An 8,771-nucleotide genomic window follows, 5' to 3' on the forward strand; every position below is an offset into this window, starting at 1 on the left:
TATAGTGTTTCCAGGTTGGGCCTTTGGGAAGTGACTAGGATTGAATAAAATTGTTAGAGTGGGCCCCCATGATTGACTCCTGATGGCTTTATAAAGAAAGAGATTAGACCCACAGACATGCATGCTCCCTGTCTCTTGTCACCTCAGGGCTTTGGCAACAAGAAAGCCATCACCAGATGCAGCCTTTAGACCTTGCACCTCTAGAACCATGAGCCTATTTTCTTTATAAAGTAGCCTGCCTTAGGTGTTTCACTATATGAATGAAAAATATTACTATGCTGCCTCTATTATAGCATGTCTGTGTGACCTTGGCTAAGTTACTCAACCATTCTTGACCTCAGTTTCTGCAATTGTCAAACATTAGTTATGTTAATCTAACTTCTGGGGTAGCAGGATGAAAGGACAAACCACATAAAATGCTTGGTACACATACATGCTCGGTAAATATTTCCCATTATCACTGACCCCTCCAATTCTATATTCACTCATCCTCTATACCAGCATCGGTTTGGCTCAGCTTTGCCTAGCCCTGTATGGGTTAGCTAATAAGCAACAACTCTCAAGAGAAAGAGCTTAACTTTGTCTATAAGTTGTTCTGTGTGCTGGCCATCCATTTTCTCCTACAAAATGGGAAGCAGCCCTTCAGGGGATTTGAAGGCAAGAATAGGGAAGCTGTAAGGGAAAGAGCTTTTATTCTAGATTGGAGGAGCTGTGCATGTGTATTTCAAGTCTTGGGACCTCAGTATATCAATCATGGTGTGTTCCTTCATCTGGCTCTTTTGTTTTAAAGATGTCCCTCCCCTCTTTCCAATTCCCTGGGCCCTGGATTCTCCACAGTGTCAGGGTAGATGCCATTTATGGGCCACTTTGATTAGTGGCTTGCTAGAGGCTTAATCACCACTCATAAACTACCATCTACCCACTGGCAAAGGGAGGCAAGGGCAGTACATTATTCTAATGAATAGTCCAAGCAGAGAAGATGTGATGAGAAAGGGAAAGGGAGAGAATAGACATAAATGTGTGAGGAACATAAATAATTCCTTGGCTTCAAATAAAATATGTGCATGCATAGACTCAAACCCTCTGCCACATATACACATGTACACTGTCATTCTACACACAAGGCACAATCTCTGCCCAGCATCCATGAACATATTTACTTCTTGGGCCACTGTGTTTGTTTCCTGAGACATCTATATTAAAAGAACATCAGTCATATTGGATTAGGAGCCTACCCTACTCCAATGTTACCTTTTCTTGGCTAATTATATCCACGACTCTTTTTTCCTTAAAAAAGTCACATTCTAAGTTACTGGGGATTAGCACTTCAACACAGTGCTTTTGGGGGGATGGCACAATTCAACCCATAATAGCCAGCAACACTGGTGATTATGAGTATAGAGAATAAATGTGTGGAGTTAGAAGGAAGATTATGTAGTATGGGAGTATGTGTGTGTGGAAGGGAAAGGGATTAATTTGGGGACACACATGTACACACAGAGAGAAGCAGGTCTTTGGGGGAACACGTTTTTTTATCTGTCACATACCTAAAACAGCACCTGAACATGGGATTCAATAATTTTAGTCCTTCATATAAATGTAAAAGGTGTTTGTGTGTGTGTGTGTGTGTGTGTGTGTGTTAGATGTTCTCACGGTGTGAGGATGTGGTGAACATTTGTTTATTTGATATAAGTGGAAAAAGTCAGATTGCTAAATTGTGAAGAAATAATCTGTGTGTCCCTGCATTTATTGAGTGTAATTATGAAGCAAACTACTAGTGTTCTGTTAGTTTTAGCTGTTGTTGATATGTGTGTACCTCTGTGTCCTTTTATGTATGAACTTTTGCATGTTATGAGGAAAGAAATCACATGGTCAGTGTCTTACCTGGTTGAATGTATGTGGCTCTGTCCTTTTGTGTGTGTCCTTATAGGTTGTTATATGGGCTTCAGGGATCTTATCCAATACCAGGCTGGCAGGAAGGGATGACTCTATTAATATTCCAGGTGCCACAAGCATATCTCTGTACCTACCCATTCCATTCTATAAAATCCAAGGTAATAAGCACTTGTTGAGCACCTGCTATATCCAGAATCTTCCTGGGCACTCCAGAGGATTGCAGTTTGAAGAAGTTCACAAACAGTCAAAATCCACAAGGAAAGAGGTAAAAGAGACATGAGAAGAGTTCCAGAGGTGCTGAAGAAAGATTTAATTTCCGTCTTGGTAACTGGGTATGCTTTCTGGAGTTGATGGCATTTAAGATGCCTATGAATCAAACAACTTAATCAAGAGGGGCAGGTCATTGAAATAGGGGACACAGCAAGGCCAGGGCAGGCTCAGGAAAGGGTAAAGAATGTGGTTTGTCTGGAGGTGCGTGTGTGATGAGAAATGGAGATCAGTTCAACAAAGATAGGGTAGGATAGTTACGGGAGACCCTGTTTCTGAAGAGAAAAAAGTGATCAGGTGGGCCAGTTATGCTGGTCACAGTGTTCAGTAGGATGGTGAGGCTTCAAAGAGGTAGAATGCAGGAGGGCATGCAGAGGCTACTATAATAACTTCTAAGGGAGGTAATGATGCAAACCAGGCACCCCTGGAGAGAGCTGAGACTGCAGATGGACTGACTGTTGCTGAGGGGTGGGAATCTGTCTTTCCTCTCCTCCTTGAGTCCTGAGATTCCTGAGAAAAAGTGGCCCACTGTCAAGGGCATATGCCCTTCCACCTGTCAGACTGGGTTGCTTTTCAGAGCAAGCTGCCTATCGTGTCCACTACTCTTCCTTGACAGAGTCATCCTCCTGCCTCAGCCACTTCCCTCTTGAACCTTTTCCCTTTGTTTAGGAAAGTGCTTACAATTTGCCTTTGTCTATTTTCTGCAGCCTTCTACAAAGTTCTTGCCTGTGTTACTGTTGCCTGCTCTCTAGGGAGGAGGAATCCAGAATAAATTACTGTCTTCCCAGGCTGCCTTCGTGTACCAAAGGAGCATTTTCTAGGTCTACAGCTCCACATTGTCCAGCTCTGGGTTCCTATCCCTGGGTGCCAACCTTTGTGAGAAGTGTGGTAAGAATCATAGAGGCTGGCCATTGTGAAGCACCGGGCAAGGCTGCAGACCTGTCCTTGAGGCAGTGAATCTCAGCCTTTGCTGCACATTCCAATCACCTGGAGAGCTGGAAGAACTCTGGACACTCAGAGTGAAGGGGCCAGGCAGTGGTTGTATTTCAGAATTCTCAGTACAGCCAAGCTTGGAAACTTTCCCTTCTACTCTTGGCAGCATGTAGATCTAAACATCTGTGTGGAAGGAGACTGGCAGAATGGCTCTCTTCAGTAGCGTGGAAGCATTTGGATTCTTGCATCTTGGGGCTACAGGGGACATGGTAGGAATTCTTCCCCCTCCCCGTTTTTTTTTTTGTTAGTCTTTTTTTTAAACATTTTCATTAGCATATATTAGTTGTACATGGGGAGATTGATTTTGACATTTACATATATGCTTACAATGTATCTTAATTAGATTCACCCCTTCCATCATTCTCCCTCAACCCTCTTCTTAAAACAATTTCAACAGATTTCATTGTTGTATTTTCATACACGTATTCAAAATACATCAACCATACTCACCCTTCTTCACCCTCTCTGTTTACCTTCCCCCCTCCCACTAATACTCACAGGACCTGTTTTACCTTCATTTTTTTAAGTGTACATTGATTGTTCAAGGGGATTTCATCATTGTATTTCACACATGCATATATTATAGTTAAATCAGATTAACCCCCTCTATTACTTTTTCTCTATCACCCTGCTCTCCTATGACTCAACAGCTTCTAGTGCATTTCATTATATTGTCTTCATACACAGATGCAATATATTTTGATATTATTTATTCTTAGTAATTCTTCCTTTAATCTTTGCCTTAAAACCGAACTTTTTTTTTTTTTTTTTTTTTGCTGTGCTGGTGCATGCTAGGTGCACTATACCACTAAGCTATATTGGTTTTTTGAGACAGGGTATTGCTATGTAGCCCAGGCTGATCTTGAACTCACTATGTAGCTCAGACTGGCCTCAAACTCACAATCCTCCTGCTTCCACTTTCTGAGAGCTGGGATTATTGCTGTGTACCACTAGGCTCAGTAAAATTGAACTCTTAAGCTATCTCTTGGTTTAAGTCAAAGTGCCCCACAAGGCTGACCTCAAGTTCCTGCCTGCCCTCTGCCCTCTCAGCTACACTTGTTCAGTACTCCCTCAGCCTAACCCTCATACTCTTATCTCTGAGACATATCCTGTTTACTTCATAGTACCTAAAAGTACTAGTGCCTACTGGAAGCACAAAGACCTACAGGTGAGTTAATTCAAAGTCCTACTCAATCTAAGACATCTCCATCTTCATTCCTATAAGGATGAGAGTCTCACATGACAAGCCCAGGCAGTGGAGGAACCCCACTTTGTTCTTGGCAATAATCTGATGAAATAAGGGATAGCAGGGATATAGAAAAAAGAGAAGGGATGGTCTAATGTGTTAGTATAAAAGTTCGTTTCTCAGAGTTCTCAAAGACCCCAAAGCTTCCTTCCCACTCAACTTTTGAAAATACATTTAGTTCATTTCCTGTTGCTATAACAAAATATCACAGACTGAATAATTTATAAACAATACAAGTTTATTTTGCTCATTGTTCCGGGGTCAAAATATTAAAGTCTTAAGATTAAGGGGCTGCATCTGGTGAGAGCCTTTTTTTTTTTTTACTGTATTATAGCATGGCAGATATCACATGGCGAGAGAGCATTACAGGGAGAGAAAGGGAAGGGGGCTGAACCCATCCTTTAAAAGAATGCCATTCCTATGAGACACATCCACTTCCAGGATTGTGGCACTGATTCATTTATATGGGTAGAGACCTCATGACTTAGTCACCTTAACATATTGCATTGGAAATTAAGTTTCTTTCCAACACATGAACTTTAGCAGTCACATTCAAACCATAGTTGCACCCATCTCATTCCCACAACTGAAGGTGTTAGTTGTTATTAATATGAAGATGCTCCTAAAAAAGGTAAGTTTATACTTTTAACAAATATGTGTGTCTTGGTTGCAGATTAGGTTTTTGTTTCAAGAGTAGGAAAAAAGTATTTGAGGCTGAAATGCAGAACAAGAGGTGACATAGAAACAGGCACAATTTCTCTAGACCAGAAATAGCTTTTCTGAATTGTGAGGGCTCAGTAAGGTGCCTAGTCATTTACTGTGACTTTATTCATGTGAAAAGCTTACATTGGATCATACTCTGATGTCCGAAGACCAGTATACTGTAAGCACACACACAAAAACAAATATATCTTCCCAGAGATCTTGGTGTTCATTCTGAGTCTGAAGCCTTCCTTCCACACTAGGTTCTGACCATAGAGATAAGCAAGCCAAGTAGCAATTTTATTGATGGACAGAAAAGCCACCAACATCTCCCCAAACACAAGGCTTCTGGTTCTCTGGACTGAGCAACTTTGTTTGGGCCTGAGGCCTTCCTTAGCGACTTTGCAGCTACTGATGAGAGAAAGAGAGAGAAATGTCTCTCTCTGTGTCATCTTGAGTGGGCTAAGGGATGCCCAGATAGCTGGTTAAACATGATTTCTGGGTGTTTCTCTGAGGGTGTTTCTGAAAGAGCTCTGCTTTAGAGTTGATGAATTAAAGAAGAGCTGCCCTCACCAATGTGAATAGGTACCATCCAATCAACTGAAGGCCAAGATAAAACAAGAAGGTGGGAGGGGTGAATTTGTTCTCTCTCCCATTGCAGCTATGACTCCTAACTTCTCTTGCCCTTGAACATCAGCATTCCTGGTTCTCAGGCCTTTGGAAAATTCCCCCACTGGCTTTCCCAATTCTCCAGCTTGCAGATATCAGATCATGACAGATCTCAGCCTCCACAGTTGGCTCATACAGCCAATTCCTATAATGAATCTCTTTGATTTCTTAAGTGTGGCCCCAATGTACAGTGGTTCAACTTATAATTTTTTAACTTTACAATGGGGTAAAGGTGATATTCAGCAGAAATTGTATTTGGTATTTTGGAATTTTATCTTTTCCTGGGCTAGTATATGTACTACAATGATATTCTCTCTCTGTCTGGTCAGTGGAAGCAAGCCATAGCTCCCAATCAGCCACGTGATCACAGGGCAAACAATAACCCACAGTTCACTGTTGCTAAGTTACGGTGTTTTATCAGTGTGTTAATCATCTTGCATTGCTGTAACAAAATACTTGATGCAATCAACTTAAAAGGAGGAAAAAGATTATTTTCCTCACAGGTTTGAAAGTTTTAGTTCATGGTTGATTGGACCATTGCTTTTAGGCCTGTGGCAAGACAGTACGTCACGGAGCATGATGGAGGAAGCTGCTTACCCTCATGGCAGCTAGAAAGCAGAAAGAGGAAGAGACTAGAACCTCACGCTTTCAGTGGCATGCCCCCAAGTGACCTAACTTCTTCTCATTAGGCCCCCATTCTTAAAGTTTCCACCATCTCCCAATAGTGCCATAGCTAGTGACCAGGTCTTTAACATGTGGGCCTTTGAAGGATACTAATCCATAACTATTCAATAGGTGATTACGTGCATTTTCAACTTATATTTTCCATTGTAAATCAAAGAGCATCTCTGTGTATGTATATATGTATATTCCATTGGTTCTGTTTTTCTGGAGAACCCTGAAAAATATAGAAATGGAAAGTGGAATTCACTGTGCCCGAGTCCAAGGTCAAGAAAAGAGAAGGAAGCCTTCTTTCAAATCCCAACATCCCCTGCTCTTGGAATGGAAAAATCCTCCTTTGTGGAAATGTTCCCTGCTCCACATAGAATTTGAGGATCTGGTTCTCACTATTCTGCTCCACTCAAACAGAGTGAGCCTGCCTGGGAAGGAGATCCTGCAGGGGATATAAAGGAGAGGAAGCAATGGGATTGACCCAGGAAGATCCTGCTCTCGCTGGCATGGTTCTCTCTAGGATCCAGCAGAAATGACAATCTGGAAGATGCTCTGATTAATTGCTTCCCAGCCCAGAGATGGCCCCTCCATCACCAAAGTTTTAATTAATCATGCCTGCAGATGGGCTGTCATGGGCCCCAGTAGCCAGGGTAATGAACTCATTTATTATCAGGCTCCATCAGTGGGAGACATCTAAGCTTCTGGGAAAAAAAGAGACATTCCTGACACCAGAGCCCAGAATCTATGCAGCTTGGGGAAATTTTCTGGAAATACCTTAATTTCATATAGTTCACTAGCCTTAAAAAAGGAAAGTATGGTGTAGAATGGGATGGTGTCTCAGTCTGGAAGAAGAGGCCTTCCATTGCCCCTCCTGTTTTTTTTGAGACAGGGTCTCACTATGTAGTACAGGTTGGCCTCAAACTCACAATTCTTCTTTCTCAGCTTCTGAGTGCTGGGATTAGAGGCATTCCTCCCTCCCCCCCACCCCCAACCCCCACCCCCCACCCCCGTACTTGGCTCTTTTTTTTTTTCAGTGCTGGGGATCAAACCCAGGACCTTGTACATGTTAGACAAGTACTGTACCACTGAACTACATCTGCAGCCCTTGGAAGAAGATGTTTATACCATAGTGTTTTATATTACGTTATTTTTATTTTTTGGCAGCACTGGGTTTGAACTCAGGGCCTCACGCTTGCTGGACAGGTGCTCTTACTACTTGAGCCACTCCACAAGCTACCATAGCACTTGAGATGGTGCTAGAAATTGTCTGGCTTACTGGTACCTCTTGTACCCACCTGACTGGTGAAGTCAAAGTGACATGGAGTAAGTTATATATGATGCTTTGACCCAGAGTTCTCAGGTCAAAGCTCTATGATCTATGGATCAGTTGCTAGATTTTATATTCCTGGGTTGTTTTGCTCATTCTCCCCAGTGCCAATACCATGTTGTAAATTTTGTTGAGTTGATGGAACAATGGATGATTGAATGCATAAGTTGGAGTGCCCAGTGTGGAAGTCATTTCTATGAAACAAAAAGCTTTTATTTAGCTCAATGTGAGAAAGTCTAAGCAGTCCCTGAAGAACCTGTATCTTATCATAGACATAGCTCTTGCTCTGGGGGACTACAGTGTACCTCTTATAGCACTGGGGCACACAGAACATATAATGGGCATGTATGAGAGACAAGTGGATCACATTTGGGACTGTAGAGTGTGTCCAGTCTAGTTGCCTCCTTGAGGCCAAGCAGGGCAAAGAGATTGCCTGAGACCACTGTGCATCACATGCCTGGGTGCCTGAACCCTGTTCCTTCCATTCCTTTAGACTGCCTGAAATTCCAACCTCAACATGCTTACCCAGGTCACTCGAAGCAGTCTTCCTTGTGTCCAATTGACTTTGTCCCTACTGTGCCAACCCTGCCCTTTAAGTTGACATTTGGAGAGAGCAAAACTGTACTTTTCTCCTGTGGTTTTTTTTGGGGGGGACACTACCCAGTACCCCCAAAGGCTGTGCTGCAGCCTAAGTCACAAGGGTATAATTGGATATAGAGGCAGTCTGGCCACTCACACAGGAGAGCAGCCCTTGGACCTCCTCATGTGGCCTACTATGTACCAATCATGTTAAGTCGTAGAGTAAGTACCCTGCTGAAAATTTATATTTTTGTCAGAATAACAGCAATTACACAGCACTAGGTATTCCAGGAACTCATATAAGGACCTTATATGCTTAGCTATTCCCATTTGAGAAAAGGAGGCATGGGTAGACTAAGTAACTTTCCAAGTTCACGCAAGTAATGCCTGGTGGAAACATTCAAATTTAGATAGTCTGAC

The sequence above is a fragment of the Castor canadensis genome, chromosome 4, assembly GCF_047511655.1.
Source record: "Castor canadensis chromosome 4, mCasCan1.hap1v2, whole genome shotgun sequence".
In the NCBI taxonomy this organism is placed as follows: domain Eukaryota; kingdom Metazoa; phylum Chordata; class Mammalia; order Rodentia; family Castoridae; genus Castor; species Castor canadensis.